The following is a 24,416-nucleotide window of genomic DNA, read 5'->3' as shown; positions in this document are numbered from 1 at the left end:
GAGAGGGGGGGAGGAAACCAAACATAGTGGAACACTGTGCGGAGCGCAGGTGCTGGGGAACAGCTGGGCCACAGCGCGGTGCGGCCGTATCGTTCGAGTTGCGGCCGGGAGCAGCCGGCGTCGGACAGCTGCGCTCGCCCATCCATCCCGCCGTCCGCCAGCAGTGGACCATCCGTCTTAGTGCTGCACTGCGACGGCTCAGGGCAAGGAAGGGGTGGGAAAAGGGGGGGGAGGGTGTATCGCAGCACTGGTTGCAACGGTGTGGCCTGTATCCCCACCCTGATACCCACTACTGGCAGAAGCCAGTGATGAGGCCGTCTAGTTTCTTGCCTTCCGCTCGCCTCCACCGTCGTTTCTTTCGTCCTTCTTCTTTCCGTCCCTTCATTCCTTCATCTCTTTTCTTCTGTCTGTCTCTCTCTCTCTCTCTCTCTCTCTCTCTCTCTCTCTCTCTCTCTTCTTCTGTCTCTCTATCTCTCTCTCTCTTCTTCTGTCTCTCTCTCCTTCTGTCTCTCTCTCTCTCTCTCTCTCTCTTCTTCTGTCTCTCTCTCTCTTCTTCTGTCTCTCTCTCTCTCTCTCTCTCCTCTCTCTCTCTCTTCTTCTGTCTGTCTCTCTCTCTCTCTCTTCTTCTTCTTCTCTCTCTCTCTCTCTCTCTCTCTCTCTCTCTCTCTTCTTCTCTCTCTCTCTCTCTCTCTCTCTCTGTCTCTCTCTCTATCTGTCTCTCTGTCTCTCTCTCTCTCTTCTTCTGTCTCTCTCTCTCTTCTTCTGTCTGTTATTGTCACTGACGTAAATATGCGAAGCGACTTTGAAAACTTAAGTTACACATTATTACAACAGGCCAAGTAACTTTTACAGAATGATGCATTACACTTCGAAGTCACATATAGACATGACACTATTTTTGGTAAACCGTGTCGGTAAAACCGGAACGTTTATAGGATTCTTAGTCGTCCATCTATCTTTCTATTTGCCTGTCAGACGGTTAAAAACTCAATTTCTCAGAGCCGGTAAACGTATCAAATTCACAATTGTGTCACAAACCAATTGCGGTGGTCCATTGGCGGTGGAGGGAATTCAAAGTTCTAAGTCAATGCAGTCAAAACATGCGGCCATTTAAGTCAGATATTTTGACACTCGCAAATTCGCTCACCAGAACGTACGTGGTACTTCCCGTTGGCCTAGAAACATGGAATTATGCAAGGAACTAGGTTTCACTGTGCAACTAAAGGAAAAATGTGAAATGTATAATTTGTAATTATACAACACGAAAAAAAATGTAGGCATATGCTATCGGACTGTCTCACTGTCTGTCCGTCACTTAAGACCGCTTACCCGCCGGAATGGATAGAAGTGAAGTTGAAATATATATCACATACTAAGGTTTATGGTCTCTTCGCTGTGTAATAAATATCTGCTTCTATGACAATGCAATCAAAAGATAGGGATGTTTATGTCACATACTTTTAGACCCGTGGAGTCACTCATTAAAACCTACGTGATATTTAATACTTCCCGCTGGCCTTGAATACTAAAATTAGGCAAGAAGTAAGGTTTCACAGTACAAGAAAAGGAAAAATAGTTAAGGAAATTTTGAATTTTTAATTTATCTCACACACGAAAACAATTCCCTGTCTATTGTCCGTCCGACTGTTAAGACTCGTTCTCCTCAGGAATAGGTAGACGTGTCAAATTGAATTTTATGCCACTTACTAAGATTTGAGATCCCTTGCTGGTGTAACAAATGCTTCTACGTTAACGCAGTCAAAACATGCCACTATTTAAGACCCCTAATTTGATACTCACTCATCAAAACTCATAGGGAACTTTCCATTGATCTAGAATTGTGAAATTTTGTCAGAAAAAGGGTTTCACTGTACAAGTGCAGGAAAAATTGGAAAATAGTTAATTTGTAATTATATCACACGAAAAAATTATTTCCTTTGTCAATAGTTATCCGACATCTAAAGTAAAACCAGGAAACTCTCGAAACTTTTGGAATTCCGGGGACTGATATCTCGCCAGTATGAATGTCAATAACAGATAAAAAATCGTCGATATCCTAGCTTCACATAATGTGTAATTATACACATAATTAAGTTGGTGCCGTACCCTCAGAGCGCGAGCCCTACTCACTCCTGGCAATTTTTTCTAACACATCAAGTCTCTGTAAACCGTGGTCAGAGTCTCCATGGTTAGAAAAAAATCTTTCCCCCAGACTTTCTTTCAGCTTACCGAAAAGTTGGAAATCGCATAGCACAAGTTGTGCTCAGTAGGGCAGATGCTTCCAAACCTCCCACCAAAGTTCCTGAAGCAAAGTTTGTGTTACGTACGCCCTGTGGGTTCTTCCATTGTCGTGCAGGAGAACAGTTCCTCTACCTAATTTAAAATTGCCTCTTGCTCATTATGGTGTTGCACAACGATGATAGTGCTGCACAGTACGAATCAGCAGTAATTATTGTATCATGATGAAAAAGACCCCTTCAGTATCATTATGAAGAAGACCGCTTTAGCTGTATGATAAATATTAATTTATGAACCAGCTAACTTCATGATGTTACAGCCATAATTTCAGAGTCACATCCGTATACAAACAAGAGCAAAACGTACAAAGATCCTGTTTCGGTTTTGTAATAATGGTTTTGCCCTTTTCCACAAATTTTGTGTACACAACTCCTTCACAATCGAAGAAACCGGTAGGCATGGGCTTCCCTTTTGAATTTCTTCCATGGAAGTGAGAAGTTCTCTCTCCATTCAATATACCCTATCTGTGTTGCAGAGCCGGCCGCGGTGGTCTTGCGGTTCTAGGCGCTGCAGTCTGGAACCGTGAGACTGCTACGGTCGCAGGTTCGAATCCTGCTTCGGGCATGGATGTGTGTGATGTCCTTAGGTTAGTTAGGTTTAAGTAGTTCTAAGTTGTAGGGGACTGATGACCTAAGGTGTTAAGTCCCATAGTGCTCAGAGCCATTTGAACCATTTTTTTGTGTTGCAGAAGTCAGATGACGGATCAGTGCCTCATTGTCCGTAATAATGCCTTCCAAGGAATAACACTCAAGTAAGTCCACGGACGTCATAAAACTTGCACCTTTGTATTCAGGTCACACTGTTAGCGAAACCCAGCCTGAACAAAATTCCCTATACTGCAGTCGACCTCGAACGCTGGAATGAGCACCGCCTATTCACGTGCGCTTCTGATGAACAACGTCCACGACAGTCAAAATGGTTCAAATGGCTCTAACCACTATGGAACATAACATCTGAGGTCATCAGTCCCGTATACTTGGAACTACTTACACCTAACTAACCTAAAGCCATCACACACATACATGCCCGAGGCAGGATTCGAACCTGCGACCGTAGCAGCAGTGCGGTTCCGGACTGAAGCGCCTAGAACCGCTCGGCCACAGCGGCCGGCCCACGACAGTCAGTCTGCGGCTCATGCGAATCAGTTCCTTGATTGCATGGACATTTCGGTCTTTCGTCGATGCCGGTGGCCATCCTCCTCCAATAGCATCGCCCACGACTGTGCGGCCTTGGTCAAGCTGTTGACACCATTCCACTATGGCTGGAAGAGATATCGGATTGGAAACATATACCGCCATTAATCTACAGTGAATCAGTGTGAAATTTACAACTTTGGAGTAAGTCTTTAGTTGCCAGGCCATTTCCCACTGTGGCGCACCTGTTACCAGTAGCACAGCAGAACAGCGACTGCATGAATACTGAAACATGTTCTCTTCTGATAATACGCCAGTATTGCTGCGCAAACGTCGTAGCTTGGAACGACATGTGTAACCTACTTTGTAACGTCTGTATCTGCATTCACATCTCTAATGTGCAAGCCACTTAGTGCTGTGCGATACCTGTTTCACCGGTCTCATCTCCCCTCTCTCCCATTCCATTAAAGCATGGTTCACTAGAAGAGTGGAACTAAATGATGAAGTTATTGTAGAAATATTGCGGCCTGTCAAAAGACAATCTCGGTCAGAGAGTTCAAGGGATTTGTGTTACTCCTCGTTAGTGTGGCTGCACCTATACGGGAATCCACTGTTATCGATCCCTGTGTTGCCGTCAACGTAAACTCATTTGTAGGTATTCCAAAAAACCTGCGGTGGCCGAACACTATAGAATAAACTGAAAGCCTGCTCCTCGTTGTGAACTTTAAACATGGGTGTTCGTGAATAATTACGAACCTGAATACAACCAATGGAAATGCAACCTGACTGGAATAGTATTGTTTCGGACATGGCAGAATTCTCGCTAGCGCAGATAAAGGGGTTATTTTCAAGTAATTCCGAATAATTTGCATTTGATTACTGAACTACTAACGCAGAATAATTAACTATTCTTGTGTATTAAGCCGTGCCTTGTAGACTCGACTTTTGCAGAACAAATGTCTTCCCCATTTATGACCAAGACTGCCTGAAAAACCCCATTGATTTATGACCTGGCGTGATGGAGAATATGTAATCGTTTCTGCAACTGCATGGCTCGTAGTATTGAAATCACGTTGTCTTACCTGCAGTACTGCGAAACTCTTACGGAAGATAAAAAAGGAGCTGTACGTAACTTTTGCTGTCGCCCATGCGAATAATGGGCATGAAGGTGGCATGTCTCTTTTGGAATAACTTTTAAAATATGTACGGTCAGATAAGGGACGAGTGGTTGGAATCTTAGACAAATGCAAGTAATAAATTCATCAATGCGAACAGTACTGAAAAATATTACAACGATTAAAGTTAAGACTGCATAATTATTTAGCCCTCATATACTGTACGTGTTCAATGTATGAAATATGAAATTTTTTAACATTACAGCTTTACATAATAATACAAGGAAAAATCAAAATAGTGTTAAAGAGTTGCGTATCAACCTTTTACGAGGGGTAGAGAGTCAGTACAGGTCGCTTGTCTCCACGGATTTTTGACAGTTGTTGGAGCCTGACTACCACTTGCTCTGGTGGAATAGTATGACTACAAAAGGATTAATATCCACCATCCAAATGTAAACGCAATACTCACAATGAACTTCATTTTGTACAGTTTTAAAGCATATGTAAACTCGAACAACATAGACCAATCGCGATTGCACTAACAAGAGGACCGTACGAACTTCCTCGCACCTATTTTATTCATATTGACAGGGTGACAAAACACGACAAGGAATTAAACATATGTAAACAGGAAGAGAGAATTCTCAACCGTCTTAGGAAAATCTACTTTTGGAAATTTTAGACGTTGTTATAAACGTTCTGTGGTTGTTACTGTACAAAGAGTCCGTAGCCGAGCGGGTAACCCATTAGTTTCACAAGTGCAAGATTTTCAGATCGAATCTTGCTACCGGTACGGTTTTTTGTTTTTATTCCCACGTAATTCTAACAATAGATTTATTATGCCTGTGCAGATTATCAGTAGCTAATAAGTAATTTATTTTCATTCGTTTTACCCCGAAAAACCGGAATTTTCTCCAAAATTCTGGAAATAGTTTGCCATTGTACCAGTATTCTAACAGGAACATTCCAACTTGCCATGATACGTCATCGCGGTATCCGTGCAGGGCTCCAAGAGTTGTTTCAAAAGTATTGCGAAATACTTCTTCTCCAATTTCCACGTATTCTTCTGTTATTGTATCGAATGCTTCTCCAGAAATGAGATTGTTTTGGAGAAAGGGCTGTCTACAAGAAGGCCATTTTTAATCGCACTTTTGAAAGTTCAGCCGGCCGGTGTGGCCGAGCGTTTCTAGGCGCTTCAGTTTGGCACCGCGTGACGGCTACGGTCGCAGATTCGAATCCTGCCTCGGCCATGGATGTGTTTGGTGTCCTTAGGTTAGTTACTTTTTAGTAGGTCTAAGTTCTAGTGGACTGATGACCACAGATGTTAAGTCCCATAGTGCTCACAGCCATTTGAACCATTTTTTTAAACTTCACTGTGAAGGTTCACTTTCTCTTGCTGCCTAAGTACCAAGATATCACTACATTTAGTTGTAAAATCAGACATTTTGGCAGTTACCTTCCTTGATTCTAAAATACGAATGTGGGTTTTTGAGAGCACTTTTGCAACTATTCCACCAACCAAAAGTCGTTCGTAATATACAGCTGTTTTTCGTAGATCAAAACCACCTGCATGGAAAATGGGTTCATACAGTAAGTCGTACTGTATCCAGCTACGTACTGGAAAAATGGGATCATGATGGGTCGAAACTTTCCTACACGGCTACCGGGAAATTAGGCTCATGGTGTGTTGGAACGTCCTTGCAGGTATACGGCTACAATGGGTAACTGCATCCAAAATTTTAGAGAAACATTCTATTTTTGAGGGAAAAGGTTATGAAGACAAATTATTAAGTAAGTATTATCAAGCTGTCCAGTCATCATAAATTTGTTTTTAGAATTACGTGGGAAAGATTCGATCCAGTTTACGAGCCAAGCTTGTACCCGCTTGGCGACGGGCTCCTTGAATACTACCGACGCTACAAGGTATGTAGGCGTGCCTAACATTTTCATGCTCGATTTCCTCGAAACTGGTTGCGAGTTACGTCTTCTTGCTAGCATACGCTGTAAGCAAGCTGCCGTCTCACCACATCCTTTGTATCAGTAGATTAATGCTCCCGTCTCGAAACACGAAAGCATCTACGCACAATAATTCGGCGAAGAGGGAGAGAACCCTTGGCAGCGATCACGTAAATAATCTACGGACGTGGAAGGCTCCACATTAGTGATGAAGCTTACGGAGGTACCCATCGAATGCATGACGTTTGGCTCAATTTGTACACGGTTCATTCACCGAGGTTTTAAGCACGGACTCAGTCACGAGAAACTACGTTAGCCATATTATGCGAGACTGTTATATGAAGCAGTATGTGTGCTTTGGACCTGAGTACTAAACATTTTTTTTGGTTCGGCACTCCACGATTCGCATCTTCTCTGTTGTAACGTGGACACCTGAATTCTGTTGCACTTGCTGTGACACAGTTATGCTGGTTAAGTAAGCCGTGAGACGTCCTCTTCAAAGCTTTTTTAATCCTTCCAATTTGTAAGGTTTCCACATCGACGAAATAGGAATTTTAGTGTGAACTCTTTTTCTGGTTGAGTTACACTTTACGGGATTTTCCATCTTAATCCAGCATCTGCGTTCCCCATGGATAGATTTACATCGTCACTCCATCCTAAATTTCTGTGGATAGAAACTTATAGATAACTGAAAGTTCCGACTGGTTCCGTGAATGATCGATGATTGTTTAGTGAAACAATATTGAATTTTTTGTCTGTTTGTGGGCGTTAACTTTCCTTATATTTAGACAAGTGTCAATCTTCAAATCAGGCGCTGATGATATGCAAGTTCTTCTGCTTTTCGCGACAGTCTCTTTCAGTTCAATTGAGTCATTTCCCAACAGACTCACATTGCTACAGACATAATTTGCCAAATCGTTTATCCAGAGTAATATAAAAAGATTCGTTCGAATTAACAGAACTGTCTTCATTTTGAACTGAGAGAGAAACTTGTTGTGAATTCTTACACATCTAAACTAAAAGTTTAACTTGGCGTCATTTGTAACTTGCAGGACCATGTGGCAGCCAGTTGGGGTCTATCTGGTCATAAGTCCATGTTTAATTACCCAATCTACATCTAGTCGAGATGTAAATAATTCAACAACAAAAGGCGGTTTGTGTTCTTTATAAAGGGCGAATGGATATCTTATTGCACCACTGGCGTCCGTGGTCACCTGGTCTTAAGCATGGACATTTTTTTTCTGCATATTTGTGAATGACTGTATCTTATCGCCCATTGCAAAAAAATTATAGGTACAAATTGACGAAAGAAAATATATGTTGAGTTTAGAAATATAACGTAGGAAAATTTTGGAGAAGAGTTGAGGGCATCTGGAGGAATCAATACGGTGTGGGCAACCATGTACTGAAAGGCCATCCAATGAGCACAGTACTGAAAAGTTTGTCGTCATTGTTTTGTTACAGTCTGCATATGGTGACCAGCAGCTGCCCTGATGCACTACGTTGTGGTTCGCTGGACTCTGTCTTTGCTGCAAAAGGTCGCTTCTCTTCGGAGCTTCATTTTTAATCATGTGATTCATGTAAAAAGGTTTCAGGTGTGATTATGTCCGCACGACGGAAGTTAACTTTGAACGCGGAATGGTAGTTGGAGCTATCCACATCATTTCATTTCGGAAATCGTTAGGTAATTCAATTTTCTGAGATTCGCAGTGTCAAGAGTGAGCCGATGGTACTCAATTTCAGGCACTGCGTCTCACCAAGCACAACGCAGTGGCTAACGACTTTTGCTTAACGGCCGGCCTATGTGGCCGAGTGGTTCTAGGCGCTTCAGTTTGGAATCGCGCGACCGCTACCGTCGCAGGTTCGAATCCTGCCTCGGGCATGGATGTTTGTGATGTTCTTAGGTTAGTTAGGTATAATTAGTTCTAAGTTCTACGGGAATGAGAGCAGCTGCTTTTGCGGAGACATTCCAGTGCTAACAGAAAAACTACGTGAAATAACCGCAGAAACCAATGTGGAATGTACGACAAACGTATCCGTTAGGACAGTGCGGCGAAATTGTAGTGGAAGACAGTGATTGTAATATATCCTAGAAACATTTCAGATCCCTGGGTGCAAGTGCTAAGCTCAGATGAAGAGATTGGCACAAGAGAGTGATCCACGAAGGGGTCACACGAAATGTTAGAAGATTGATCACTTAAAAAGCAGAGAGCACAACTAGTCAAATTCGACGTCAGTGTGGACCAGGATTGATCCTGTGACACCCCATCCCGTCAACCCACTTGCTGAGCTTGTATGATGGTCGCAAATGTAACCCGGCAACGTTTATTCCCTTCGAAACCACTATACGCAAATACCTCTATCATCACGCTGAACACAGAGCGGAGACCGATACGTAAGGACGACGTGGCACCTGTCAGGAGTCCGTCATAGCCCTTGTGCATATGAGTATTTCTCTGCTGCCGCAGATATCAATGCATTGTCTCTTTGGCTACTTGTCTTGCTGCTAACTAGATTTCCTGACCCAAGTAACTGCATGATCCTGAATGGCAGAGTGAAGCATGAGTTTCCTCTCAGGTGCTGGTCAAGTGGGGCAATTGAGTGCCTGCACAACGCTGAGTATACCCTCCTGAAGCCGTGAATTCCTTATTTACACAAGAATTGCGGGAGCTGCTTCAATGCGACCAGCTATATCACATAACGATAAACCTTAGTTTCGATAGACTTAATCGTGCAGCTGTCGTACAGCTAGATGTTTCACCTTTTTACGTTGGGCACAATGTGATCTTTTCACAAACAACCACCATTCAGATTTCAATTCTGAGAAAGAAACCGCTGTTTTAACTTTCCTTACATAAAGAACTAACTGAGTACTCGGAGTTTCCCAGGTATGTATTTATTCCTATGATCTCATCGTCCATCCTCTCCTTCCTCGTCGCTCTGTCCTTCTGCACCAGCACTTCCCTCTGTCCATCTCCCCCATCACCTCTACCAGGCCACATGCAGCACCACTTCTCTCTGTCCATCTCCACCACCACCACCACCACCCTCTGTTCATCTCGCCTCTCTCAGTCCATCTCCTCCACCACCTCCCTTTATCCATCTCGACCATCACCTCTACATATCCATTTCCTCCAATGCCTCTCTCTGTCCATCTCCACCACCACCTCCCTCTGTCCATCTCGACCAACACCTCCCTCTGTCCATCTTCTTCTGCCCCTCTCTCTTTGTCCATCTCCTCCTGCCATCTCTCTCTCTGTCAATCTGCTCCTCCAAATTCTGTCCATCTGCTCCTCCTTCCTTTGTCCACCTCCTCCTCGCCCCTGTAAATCCATCTTCTCCCTATCTCTTGTGAATCACCACCACGTCCTCTTCTGTCCATCTCCACCTCTTCACTTTCTCTATCCATTTCCTCCTTTAGCCAATCTCTATGTCCATCTACTCGTCTTTCCTTTCTCTGGACGTTAACACACTCACCCAAACAGGAGGGTGACGCTTCTAACCCCTACAATATTCATTGTAACTAGCATGTATACCAAACATCACTGAAATCGTTCAAGGGGTTCAGCATGAGATTTTTCCCCCTTTCCTTTGCCAACATACGGACATGTCAAATATATATTAACACATACTTAACGAATTTCATGCTTATTTGTACATATATTTCGTCTGTAGGTCTACGGAATTTCATCCAGCACTTTCATTTTCCCACAGCTCAATGATTACGACTTATCTCCTGAACTATCTGCTTTACAATTATATAATTTTATATGTAGATGCAGTGGTAGATATGTCTACTGACTGCGAAAATTGATGCGACTAGAGGAAGTAGTAAAGACGTAATAAATTAAAACATCATGCGTGATGCGGAAGTTTTCACGCGTCTCAGTATTCATGAAGTTCTAACTCCTGAGCAATGTGTTATACAGTGGTATGTTTACATATGCATATACAGTGGGTGGTATGCCCTACGTCCTGAGCTGTGTTGTACAATGGTGTATTTACGTATGTATATACAGTGGGTTGTATCTGTGAACCCTGTCTGCAAATTGTAACGAATGCAGTTAGTGGTAAAGAAATAATAAATTAAAACATCATGCATCATGCTTCAACTTTAAAGTATTAGCAGTGGAGATGTAATAAATGATAAACTTTTTTGCTTTCATCATTCCGTCGGGGTCGTGGACGAGAAGAGTTTTTTAAAGGTTCGAAATTATGTCTAAAGATTGTTGTAAGTCTCTAAGTGCCCTCATACCTCAGATCATACAAGAAGACGGCTGCAAAATTTTGCCAACTCAAACACACCATATGTTCCTTGTTGCCGGAGCGGCCCAGGAAGCAACAACCGGGCAATGAAAGAAGAGATGTCTCAGCAGTTGAGGTTTCATAACAGGTTAACATACCTCAACTGCTGTGACATCTCTTCTTTCATTGTCGGTTGTTGCTTCCTGGGCCGTTCCGGCTAGAAGGAACATATGGTGTGTTTGAGTTGGCAAAATTTTGAAGCCGTCAGTTACTTAGTTAGTACACTCTGGGTATTCTCACGTCGTAAGCTTTAGGAATAGATGTGGAACACACACACACACACACACACACACACACGCACGAACTACATCCATTCTTATAACTTTTATGGATTTAACACACTGTACTCCGTGTGGCTGTTATCAAATTCTAATCATTTCCGTGTTCAAGGAGGTTGCACACATCATGCAGGTTTGACGTCATTTTTTGTCGTCTTCATTCAGTCGTAGTTGTAGTGGCTTACATTGTACGTCTTCGCTGACGGCCGCTCCAGGGCAGTAGTGTGACACTGAGGGCGATAGACGTCCGCCTCAGCAGAGTTTACGACGCGCCTGTGGTTCGACCCCGCCGGTGTGCCGAGCGGCCGCTTCGTGGCTGCTACAGGCGCAGAACGGCCCTCGTTACTCAGTCTTGGTGGCGCTAACGGCTCGCCACGCAGGCTCCTGGTCGGTGGGCGGCTGGGTGGCGCAGTAAAGCGGCATCGCTTACGCTAATGCGCCGCTGCCGCAGACGCGACTAATGGATAGCCGCCTCCTTGTCCGGCCGAGCACGTAAGGCCGTTGTTCACACGCACCCGTCCAGCAGCGCCTGCACGCACGCATGCACCCCAGCCCACCTCCCTCCCTCACACACACACACACACACACACACACACACACACACACACACAGTCTATTATCTAGGGAATGGCAGTGCTAGAGGCAGCAAGACCTACCTTATATGGCTGGCACACTGAACCAACTAAATAGGTTGAGCTTAATACACTGACGTGATTAAGGTCAAAGATAGCAATGCGCACATACGCAGATGGTGGCAGTATCGCGTACAGAAGCCATAAAAGGGCAGTGCATTGTCGGAGCTGTTCTCTACACCCTTCATCTCCTTTCCCAAGGTGACTTCCATCAACTCCCCCTCCGAGATGATGCCCTCTCTCCCTCCATTTATCCCTCTTATCAACTCTGGTCCTTACTTCCCCTCCTTTCCTCTGTCCTTTTCCCAGGCTCCCTCTCCCGCCCCCCCTTCCATCCACTTTTTTTCCCACCTCCCCTCTCTCTGCCCCCTTCTCTCCCCCGAGTCCTTTTGCATTTCCCTCCTCTGCCTTTTCCCATTCCCTCTCGCGTCTACCCTGCCCCTCTCCCCCCTTGTGAGTCCTCTCCCTCCTTTGGCCCCCCCCTTTTTGTCGTTGTTTTCCCCCTCCTCCAGGTGCCCCCCAACCCACCTCTGCCCTTGGCTATGGAGTGTCATCTTTGTGCCGACATTTTCGTGCGGTGTTTTACAGTGTTTTACAGTGAGTGATCCGTGTTGTGTATCTTTTGGGAAGTGTTGCGAACAGCCATCATACTGTCGCTGGATGTGATTTTTTTATCTCTTGCGAACAGAAACCAGACTGTCGCCATGTTTTTTAATTGTGTGTCTACTATGTTACTTGTCTGATTCCTGTGTATTTTATTAACATTGCCAACCCCTTTGCTTTCTGATTTAACTTTCCGCAATTTTCCGCCATTTTACACTTTAAGTCACTGTTTTATCTCCTGTTTTTCTTGTTTCCTTTCTTCTTCCGTCTTTAAAAAAGTCTGTAGGCTGTAGAGCAGCTTACTAAGCTGCTGCCAGCACGCCCCCTTTGGGGAGAATTGAAATTCAATAAAGGAAAAAAAAAGGCGGAGCTGTCCTTTGTACTCACGTGATTCACGTGAAAGGGTTATGAGTAGTGCTCGGCTCGTGTTTATACCGTTTATTGCTTGTCATCTCGTCTTTACGGTTCTGTCACCTCGTTTCTTATTCGATTTACTGGCATCATTGTTACTGGCCTGCCTGCCTGTGAGTGGCAGCAGGGCGCTTATCGATAAGAGCACTGTCATATTATCTGTGGAACGACCGCTAGTATTTCCGGGTCGACGTGTGTCGGGAGTTAAGTCGGGACGGTGCAGCAGTGAAGTCCGGAAGGCCATGATTCATCCGATCGTTACAAACACACATGACTTGAGTGTAAACGACCTTGGTTGGTCGTTCGGTCGGTCGTCTCATTGGACGACGTGTATTTGGTCGCCGACCGCTTCTGGGTTCTCTATGTGTTGTAAGTAGGCTGTTTAGGTTTTTATGTTGGTAACGCCACGTAGCGCTCTATATCAAAATCACTGACTGTGCTGTGTGAAGGCTGTCTTTGGTTTGCATTGTTGGAATAGTCGCCATTGTAGTGTTGGGCAGCTGGATGTTAACTGCGCGTAGCGTTGGGCAGTTGGAGGTGAGCCGCCAGCAGTGGTGGATGTGGGGTGATAAATGGCGGAGTTTTGAGAGCGGATGATCTGGACGTGTGTCCATCAGAGACAGTAAATTTGTAAGATTGGATGTCATGAACTGCTATATATATCATGACTGTTGATGACTATTAAGGTAAATACATTGTTTGTTCTCTATCAAAAAATTTCATTTCCTAACTACGCCTATCAGTAGTTAGTCCCTTCAGTAGTTAGAATCTTTTATTTAGCTGGCAGTAGTGGCGCTCGCTGTATCGCAGTAGTTCGAGTAACGAAGATTTTTGTGAGGTAAGTGATTTGTGAAAGGTATAGGTTAATGTTAGTCAGGGCCATTCTTTTGTAGGGATTATTGAAAGTCAGATTGCGTTGCGCTAAAAATATTGTGTTTCAGTTTAGTGTTGATCAGAATAGGTAAAGAGCGAAATGTCTGAGTACGTTCAGTTCTGCTCCGCTGTTTGAAAATCAAATAATGTAACAGGTTTATCTGCATAGTGATTCAATAAGTTTTCTAAGGGGACGTTTCAGTGTGTAGACTTGTGATTCGTCCTCGTTGTTCCACAGTGACAGTTTTAGTATAGTTCGAGTTGTTCGTGGAAGTGTTTTCGCGTAACCGTGTGTAGCTTGTGTGGTTTTGCCTGAGCAGTTATGTTAATGCTGTCTGTGTGCTGGATTGAGTCGGTCGGTTGGGACGGAACAGCAAGGAAGTCTCCGCAGTGCGAGGTGAGACCGGGAAGACTGGCGGCGTGCACCGGCGGTCAGATTGTGAGGCGCTAGATGTGAGAGCTACAAAGTTCGTTGCCTACCGAACCCGGACACTGAAGTTGGGTGATCAGTTAACCTGTTATGAAACCTCAACTGCTGTGACATCTCTTCGTTCATTGCTGGTTGTTGCTTCCTGGCCCGTTCCTGCTAGTGGCAACGTACGGTGTGTTTGAGTTGGTAAAATTTTGCAGCCGTCTTCCTGTATGGTCTTTAACTATTAAATTGGTTGCTACTTATCAGTGAAGTGCACCAGCGGTATTTTTTGTATTGTGGACGTTAACGCCCCAGTTTCCTGCCCTGCTCGTTATCATAGTTTTCCTGCAGTGTGTTTTTCCTCGCGTTGTTGATGCTGTCCGGCACGGCGTGTAGTTCAACAGCCTTTTAGTTGTTTGTTCATAATTTTTTATTAGAGTGGTTATTGTGCCTTGACCGTTTTTAGATGCCAATTTTGAAGACGTAACGCTGCTGATATCTTCATCCTCAGCTGATACTTTCCGTTGTCCTGCCATTGGTTGGGCAGAAGGGAATCGATTAGGTTGTTGGCCAGTCCTTCAGCTGTCCCTGGGTCGGGTTGCCATCCGATTATTTAACCTTACTCTTGGCTGCCAGTCTTACCTCACCTTACATTATAGCTACCACCCAGGCCGACCCTTGGAACACTTCGGAACACCACTGTTCTGTTGGTTTTAGATTGTGATTTTACATTTTAGCCTGAAGTCCTGTGCCAGGCCTTCAGCCATCTATAAATTAGTTTGTTTTAATTTTAAAATAAGGTCTTCAGCCGACTTAAATTACAATTTGAACATTGATTTGTTTATAAACTAAATTTTGAAATTCTTGTTATCCAGGCCTTAAGCCCTGAGTTGTTCAATGTCTTGTGTGTGACCTTCGGCCTAGTATTTACGTGAAATATTTCTTTTTAAGTCAGGCTTTCAGCCGTGTGTATTCTATGAATCAGTTTTTTATAACTTGTGTTCAGGCCTTCAGCCATTCTTATTTTTGGTGTGGTTTTGGGCCTTCAGTGCAGGAGGTATCTCAAGTTTTCTCAACTAGGCCTTCAGCCATATTGTTTTATTTTGATCCTTTTAAGATAATTAATTAAGTGGTTCTTAGGAAAATAAAAGTTTATATCTTTTGTGCAACTGACAGTAACTGATTACTGCCCCCTCCACAACCACAACCTGTTCTGCTCTATCCTTCGAAACCAGATTTCAGATTCCCGATGTGATTTTGGCCGCACGACGGTAATTAACAGACTCTAAGCACAAAATAGTAGTTGCAGTTACATGCATAGGATATTCCGTTTCGGAAATCCTCAGGGTATTTAATATTCCATGATACACAGAGTGTAAAGCATATGCTGAGAATACCAAATTTCAGGCATTAACTGTCACCACAGATGACGCAGTGGTCGACGGCCTTTACGTAAACGCCGCTACTCTCGGTCGTTAAGTGGAGTTCTGGCTGCTAACAGACAAGCAACACTGCATGAAATAAACGAGGGAATCAATGTGGGACGTACACGAACGTATCTGATTGGACAGTGCGGCGAAATGTGGCGTTAATGGGCTATGCCTTTGCTAACACTACGACACTGCGTGCAGTGCCTCTTCTGCTCTGGTGATCATATCGGTTGGGCCATAGGTAACTGGTAAACCGTGGCCTGGTCAGATGAGTTCCGATTTCAGCTCGTAAGAGCCGACGGCAAGTTTCGAGTGTGGTACAGACCCTACGAAGCCATGGGCCCAGATTGTCAACAAGGCACTGTCCAAGCTGGTGGTGGCTGCATAGAGGCTTGAGTTGTGTTTACATGCAATGGACTCGATTCTCTGTTCCAGCAGAACCAAACATTGGCTAGAGATTATTTTCGGCTACATGGAGACCAATATCAGCCATTCATCATGTTCCCAAGCTATGATGGAATGACACAATTGTTCGCGATTCATTCTGCACAATTCTAGTGAATGATTTGCCGACCCACATCACATGACATGAACCCCATCAAACGTTTATGGGACATAGTCGAGAGGTCAGTTCGCGCACAAAATCCTGTACCGGCAGCACTTTTGCAGTTATGGACACCTATAGAGGCAGCATGGCTCAATATTTCTGCAGAGGACTCCAACAACTCTTTGTGTCTGTGTCATGTCGAGTTGCTGCACTACGGCGGGCAAAATAATGTGCGACACAATATTAGCAGATATGGTATGACTTTTGTCACCTCAGAGTATGTTAGGAAAGACACAAGTTTAACTCGTACCTCTACAGTGGATTCTAGACTATTAGAAGGACGATTCATAAGAACTAATGTCAACAACGTAGCATTTTTATTTTTGAGTGTGTAGATAATAAGGCCCATTTCGCTTGAAATTACAGTTCCACTGGTACAATATTTAATAAAACTCTAATATTTGTTACAGCGAGTTTTTCACGATTATTAATTATACAAATCCAGCTTATTTTCTTTATGATTGCAGGTATTTCTGTTTCAGTGTAACCAGTTTGGAGCAATGTTACCCATCGCCGCAGCCTATGACAGTGAACTGAATGTTATTTATTCAGGTTTCTGTCTCAGTTGCGTACAGTTTATTGGTGATGAGCACTTTCGAACAATAACGTTCATTCTCAGACCACTGTCTGCATTTCAGGTGTTTGTTAGAGCAGAATTCCACAGATATTTTAGCTTGACATCTGCACTATACAAGTCCACATAACAAATGTGGTGTGACTATAATACAGAAATGGTAGATTCAAACGAATAACTTGCACTGTTGAATGTATCACTTGTGTATTACCACTGTGGGGTCCGACTTGCAAGAGGAGCCTTTCGAACCAGCCATGTGAACAGACTACTCGCAGGGGCTGGAGTCCTTCTACTAAGGGTCGGGCGCCAAGAACAGCTACTCAACTATGCTATACACGTTTGCAGCTCCCCTACGCATCTCAACTACAATGTCCTATTTCCTAGCAGGGAGGCAAACTTCCCGTAACAGAGATGCAGAACTGAGGTCACAACTGCAATTCTACTAAAGTGTCTCTGCTCTGAACTCCAAACTCTCCACTGTCGCCTCTAGTCATCGAGCAGTCATGTACGCCTCCATGATGTGTATCCAGACCTGAGATCTGTCTCGAATTATCCTCTGGACCGAAAGATTCACTTGACCCCTTGGTGTTTCGTCATCTGTTCCTGGTTGTTCTCGATGCATTTCCAGGTTCGCAGGTGGTATAACTGACGGCTCAACACTCGACATACGAACGAGTTTTTCGTACAGACATGCAGGTTGCGGTGAACTACGCACCTTTCCATGTGGATGTAATGTCTTCACTGCTGAATTGATGGCCGTAAAAAGAGCCCTTACGCATGCTCGTTCTTGCACTGGCGAGATGCTTCTAATTTGCAGCGACTCTCTGACCAGTCAGCAGGCTATAGACCAGTACTACCCACATTACCCGTTAGTCGCAGTTATCCAGCGTCTAGTTTCTGACCTTCAGCACGCTGGACAGACATTCGTCTTACTTTGGATGCCTGGAAATGTTGGGATCTCAGGGAATGAACATGCCGTTAGCTTGGCAAGTTTGTCTACCAGAGTGACAATTTCGGAAAAGGGTGTCCCAGAACTCTGTCTTTGGTCGACAATATGGCATCAGTTTTTGGATCTCTGGAACTCTGAATGGTTCGCCCTGGACTCCCCAAACAAACTGAAGGCAAGAACTGATACCATGACCATTTGTAAGACTTCCTTTCGCGCCGCTTGCTGGGAATCCGCTGTCCTCTGTTGGCAATGCATTGGCCACACTTGGCTGACTTATGGCTAGTCCCCTACGTGAGGACCCACCTTACTGCCGATGTAGTGCCCTCTGATGTGATGGAAGTAGAACCAGGAGTCGATTTAGAAGAGATAGGGGATCCAGTATTAGAATCGGAATTTAAAAGAGCTTTGGAGGACTTACGGTCAAATAAGGCAGAAGGGATAGATAACATTCCATCAGAATTTCTAAAATAATTGGGGGAAGTGGCAACAAAACGACTATTCACGTTGGTGTGTAGAATATATGAGTCTGGCGATATACCATCTGACTTTCGGAAAAGCGTCATCCGCACATTTCCGAAGACGGCAAGAGCTGACAAGTGCTAGAATTATCGCACAATCAGCTTAACAGCTCATGCATCGAAGCTGCTTACAACAATAATGAGAATGCGCTAGGTGACGATCAGTTTGGCTTTAGGAAAAGTAAAGGGACGAGAGAGGCAATTCTGACGTTACGGCTAATAATGGAAGCAAGGCTAAAGAAAAATCAAGACACTTTCATAGGATTTGTCGACCTGGAAAAAGCGTTCGACAATATAAAATGGTGCAAGCTGTTCGAGATTCTGAAAAAAGTAGGGGTAAGCTATAGGGAGAGACGGGTCATATACAATATGTACAACCACCAAGAGGGAATAATTAGAGTGGACGATCAAGAACGAAGTGCTCGTATTAAGAGGGGTGTAAGACAAGGCTGTAGCCTTTCGACCCTACTCTTCAATTTGCACATCGAGGAAGGAATGACGGAAATAAAAGAAAGGTTCAGGAGTGGAATTAAAATACAAGGTGAAAGGATATCAATGATACGATTCGCTGATGACATTGCTATCCTGAGTGAAAGTGAAGAAGAATTAAATGATCTGCTGAACGGAATGAACAGTCTAATGAGTACACAGTATGGTTTGAGAGTAAATCTGAGAAAGACGAAGGTTATGAGAAGTAGTAGAAATGAGAACAGCGAGAAACTTAACATCAGGATTGGTGGTCACGAAGTCAATGAAGTTAAGGAATTCTGCTACCTAGGCAGTAAAATAACCAGTGACGGACGGAGCAAGGAGGACATCAAAAGCAGACTCGCTATGGCAAAAAAGGCATTTCTGGCCAAGAGAAGTCTACTAATATCAAATACCGGCCTTAATTTGAGGAAGAAATTTCTGAGGATGTACGTCTGGAGTACAGCATTGTATGGTAGTGAAACATGCACTGTGGGAAAACCGGAACACAAGAGAATCGAAGCATTTGAGATGTGGTGCTATAGACGAATGTTGAAAATTAGGTGGACTGATAAGGTAAGGAATGAGGAGGTTCTACGCAGAATCGGAGAGGAAAGGAATATGTGGAAAACACTGATAAGGAGGAGGGACAGGATGATAGGACATCTGTTAAGACGTGAGGGAATGACTTCCATGGTACTAGAGGTAGCTGTAGAGGGCAAAAACTGTAGAGGAAGACAGAGATTGGAATACGTCAAGCAAATAATTGAGGAAGTAGGTTGCAAGTGCTACTCTGAGATGAAGAGGTTAGCACAGGAAAGGAATTCGTGGCGAGCCGCATCAAACCAGTCAGTAGACTGTTGGAAAAAAAAAGTGCCCTCCTGACGGTGGCTCAGATGCTACAAGACTGTCCATATTTGGCTCGCTTTGCGGTGATACCTTAAACTTTCTGATACACTACCTCTGATGCTAGCGGACGACGACAAGGCTGTCTACCAGCTTTTAAATTTCACCCACAAAAGTGGTTTCTGCTCATCTCCGTTAGGTGGGGCACTTTGGCCTCATTGCCTGGTCGAGACGTTGGAGAGGCACCCATAACCTGCTCTGGTCCATGGGTCCCATGACGGCCCTTGCTCGGCGGTCTAGCCTGGCTCTGACCCTTCCCACCTTTTTATTCTCCTCGTCTTTTATGTTTGCCGTTTTTAATACTTTATCTTCCGTGACCTTTTACCGTGTTGTTTGTGCTGCTCGTTTGCTTGGGGTGATGGATGACGAGGTAGTGTTGGTAGGATACAGAGGCTGTCTCTCCCATTGCATACCGTGCTTTGGGGACCTCCAATTGTGTTCTATGGAGAACGGCTCTTCCACCTTACTCCTCAGACTTCCCTCCAACTTCTCCTTGATTTTATCTGTCTTATTCTACCTTGCTTATCATTGGTCTTCCCAGATTTGCCTTTTGTATCCTCCTTCTGAGGCTTATTCCAGGTGCGATATGTGTAAGACGAAGGGACTGATGACCTAGCAGTTTCCTCCCTTGAACTCCAATAACCAACCAACCGACCGACCGACCGACCAACCAGATTCTGTATTATGAGCGTTCCACTTTTTTTAAAGTTTTTATTATGCAGATCCATGCAAGTGTATAAGTGGAATTTTTCTCTAACAAACACTTGAAATGAAGACAGGGGTTTGACAGTGAACGTTAACGTTCGAAATTGGATACGACCAAGACATTGTACGGAAATGTGAGTGAAAACTGAATAAATAATAATCAAGCATACGTTGCTTGTCCTTTTACTAACAAAACAATGGAGTTGCATGTGCATAGTGAACTGATTGTTAAGATATGACTGGTAGGTCTGTACCTATGAAATTTGATCTGATGATCGATGACAGATGACATTGCCAGAAACCGGCCGCTTTGAAATAGAAACAACGATCGACAGACTAAAAGTTAACCTGTTTTGTAGAGTTTTTTTTTCTCTCTTTGTTCGCTACCAGTTTCACGGTCGCTTGAGAAGGGGCCTACGTCCGCGTAACTAGTAGCGAACAGAGAAAGAAAAAGTTCAGTTGCAGAACTGTTATTTAGGAATACAAATACACCCTTTCATCAATGCCCCTTTCATTTTTAGCCTCTTCAACAATATGAAATTAAGCCTCTGTTCTTGTTGTGCCCTCCTCATTTTAACAGAATATTTTATTTCCGGCCAATTCCTTCGTGGTGTGTAACTATGAGAAATGATGCAGTTGGGCGTTTACGCAGAACATGGAGGGAGGGGGAAGAGGTGGCGCAACAGAAATTGTTTACGTTCGACAGCCATAGTCCCTGATGGATGTAAATGTTAATGAAATCTACAACAGCTGTATCTCATATACGTTTATTAGACCGCAACCGGTTTCGCTCTAAACAGATTCCTTCGTATGATAGCAAAACAGTTCACTAACAGTCTCCGTAACAAATTCTAACAAAGTGACAAAGACGCCTGGGGTGAGGAGACCTTTTTGATTCATTACGCCGGTACGCTACCACTTCGTGAAAATTAGTTAAGAAGATTTTTGGTAAGCTTCCTGTATCACCTGAAGATCTTCCTTGAGAGCGAAACCGGTTGTGTCACAATAAACATACCTGAATGCAGTTGTGATTTTTTAAGAACTTCGACGTCATCCAGCTCACGAGCACAGAATTAACGACAGAATTTCTGAGTGAATATGTCACCACGTTCTCATGATGGATCACCACTTTTTTCATCAAATGGCACTGAATTTTCTTCAAGTTATTGTCGAAGTGGCTATCCTTTGCTAGGAATTCCATGAGTCTGGCTCCTTTAATATACCAAAATATTTTCGACAAATCGTTTTCCGTGCGTGAGACACTTTCTTTAGCGAAATCGACATACTGTTCGTTGTACAATCATGAATTCAGTTCATTTCGACGGTGATGCCTCAACGAAGAAAGCCCTTCAGATCTCGCTTAGATCGCTGCAAAGTTAGGTTAAATATTAATAGTTGGTTTCGTATGTTGTTTAAGGCATCCTTAGTGGTATCCGACGGAATGCCAGGTTTTCAAACCAGTAGCTTCTCGCGCTAATTATAAAGTACCATAACACTGACACATCAGTACTCTACATTGCTTTGCGCACATTCGTTCGACGAGTAACAAGAGTCATATCACGGTCTTGCTCAATCTTTTTTCTGATGCCTTGGATGAATTTTTGAGCAGTTCATTACTGCTGAATATCACCAATAATGGTATGCAATATTACTTATGTTTCGTCACAGATTTTGTCATTCGAAATTAAGGAGAATTATGATAACTAGAAGTAGTTATTACTTTTCAAATACAGTAGCTTGAAAACTGAACTACGCATTCTCTCTTGTTTGTTCAAGATGCAGTGAATAGAACCAAATATAACTGTTACTTACTTATAAATCATTCACCACAAGGATAAAGTACAAATAACAACTGCTACAGCAGTATTTTGAGTTTATTTAACTTTAACTGTGAAAAAATTCGCTGAATTTAATAAATTAACGCTGGCATGTTTCCTGAAAATAGAAACAACAAACCTGGCTCTCTTAGTTCCTCAAAAGATCTTTTGACTATTGGTACTGACTTCGATGTTATTTTGTCTACTGTAAAATGCTTGTACAATAAAAATACCTTTCCATTCCTGAGACTATGACCCAAATCCTAAATTTAAAAAAAAATCAGCATTAATTCGCAGTGCATTTAAAAATCAGAAATGAATCTTTCTGTCACAAATTTTCGACAAATTCCATACCTAATAATAGCAGGACACGCATGGACAACCTATCAACTAGGTGAACGAGCAGTGCATCAGATTTATAAAAACTTGCTATTAAAAGTTAAATTCAAAATCAACTCACAACTATCTCTGGACTGAATTTCGTTCATTTTTCCGCAAATAAAAGTTCAGAGAGTAATCTTCCGGTAATATCGAACCAGACTAGTGGGTACAAAGAAGAAAAGCGTTATGAAGCATCGACTTCCATACGTGTCTGCAATGCAACACGTGTGCCATAGGAACCTCACTCTTCATGTGAATGACCTTTGCGCATTGACGTTGCAGATGTTTCTCTTTATAGGTAAAATGTTAAGAACTACTTCAATATGCAGTTCTGGTAATTTTTAATAATGTTACTGTTTTTGTAAGCAAAACTTGTATGAAAAATGAAGAGAAGCAAGATCTCTGTTTTGTAAACTTTTTTGGTATGAAAGCAACAGAAGGGCTGCGCGCTTTATATTGTCGCGAAATAGGGGAGAGTGTGTCACTGAAATGATACAGGATTTGGGGTGGACATCATTAAAACAGAGACGTTTTGCGTTGCGACGGAATCTTCTCACAAAATTATAATCATCCACTTTCCCTTCAGAATGAAAAAATATTTTGCTGACACCGACATACATAAGGTGAAACGATCACCATGGTAAAATACGGGGAATCAGAGCTCGTAAGGAAAGATACGTGTTCGTTCTTTCTGCGCGCTATACGAGATGGAATAATAGAGAATTGTGAAGGTGGTCCAATGAACCCTCTGCCAGGCACTTAAATGTGATTTGCAGAGTATCGATGTAGATGTAGATGTAGATGTAGATGTAGAAATCTCCTATCAAATGTTCTTCCTTAAGTTTCAGAGGAAAAGTTAACCAAGTTCCGTGCATTGTGAAATTGTTTCTTCAAAAAAATTACTTCAACGCATTGGATGATATAATACAGTATAATAGCCCATTAAATAGTCAGAGCGCATATTTAAATTATGAAATAATTTGAAATTTTATATTCACTTAATTCAAGCTGTTTATCTTTTCAGTTCTCTCTCTCTCTCTCTCTCTCTCTCTCTCTCTCTCTCTCTCTCTCTCTCTCCATCTATCTATCTATCTCTCATAATTGACTTTGGGAACTTAGTCTGCTTTAATTTACTTCACATAAAATCTGAACAAACTCGTAATATTCTGTAAGATATTCAAGCAATGGAATGTAAAAGCTAGTGAAGTCATTAATATGCATTTCAAAAAGATTTTTGTAATTAACGTATAATCCTCGCAGTTGGCTATAAAAAGCGCTTTGAATGTAGCACTTTCTGCTCTGTGTTAGAGCGGCAGTTATGTATGATACTTTCAACCTGTCGCTTTACTGTAAATGCCAGTTTCAGCGATAACGATAAACATTAATGAAGCATCACGATAAACAACTCTTAAAGTATTAGAGAACAGTACATTTTACATTTTTAAGTCAACTCAGAATACACAATGCACAATGTAACACCATGGAGTGGCCTAAAGCAAGGCAATCATACAGATACACAGTTTCTTGCCTTTTGAAAATCATTTGACTTGACACGACAACAAAATTTGCTAACGAAAGTACGGTTATGTGTCATTTCAAACATAACGTACACAATGTAAAATTATGCGCGTCTAAAACGAAAAAATGGAACGTTCTATCAGTAGACTATCAACGATTTTGTATTAATATCAGTCACTACATACAAATATGAGGGTTATTCGGAAAATAACGAACGATCGGTCGCGAAATGGAAAATACAGCGAAAATCTGATGAAGCTTTGCACTGATGCGTTGGGCACTATGTCTAGTACGCCCGTCGATAGTATCATGTCGCTCTTTCCAATTCTGAGCTCACAGTGATAACGTAAAGATGGCTAGAAATTAGCGTCTCCCACCAAGTACGAGGGCCTGGTGAAAGATTTCGCCTGAAGCTATGCAATCCACATAACATAACTGTCATGCGGTTCGTTCTACACGACAATTCTCGGCCGCACTCTGCAGGGGCAATGAAGATGCTCCTGCAGCGTTTTCGATAGGAAGTGTTT

The sequence above is a fragment of the Schistocerca nitens genome, chromosome 4 (assembly GCF_023898315.1).
Source record: "Schistocerca nitens isolate TAMUIC-IGC-003100 chromosome 4, iqSchNite1.1, whole genome shotgun sequence".
NCBI lineage: Eukaryota > Metazoa > Arthropoda > Insecta > Orthoptera > Acrididae > Schistocerca > Schistocerca nitens.
This window is presented reverse-complemented; position numbering follows the sequence as displayed.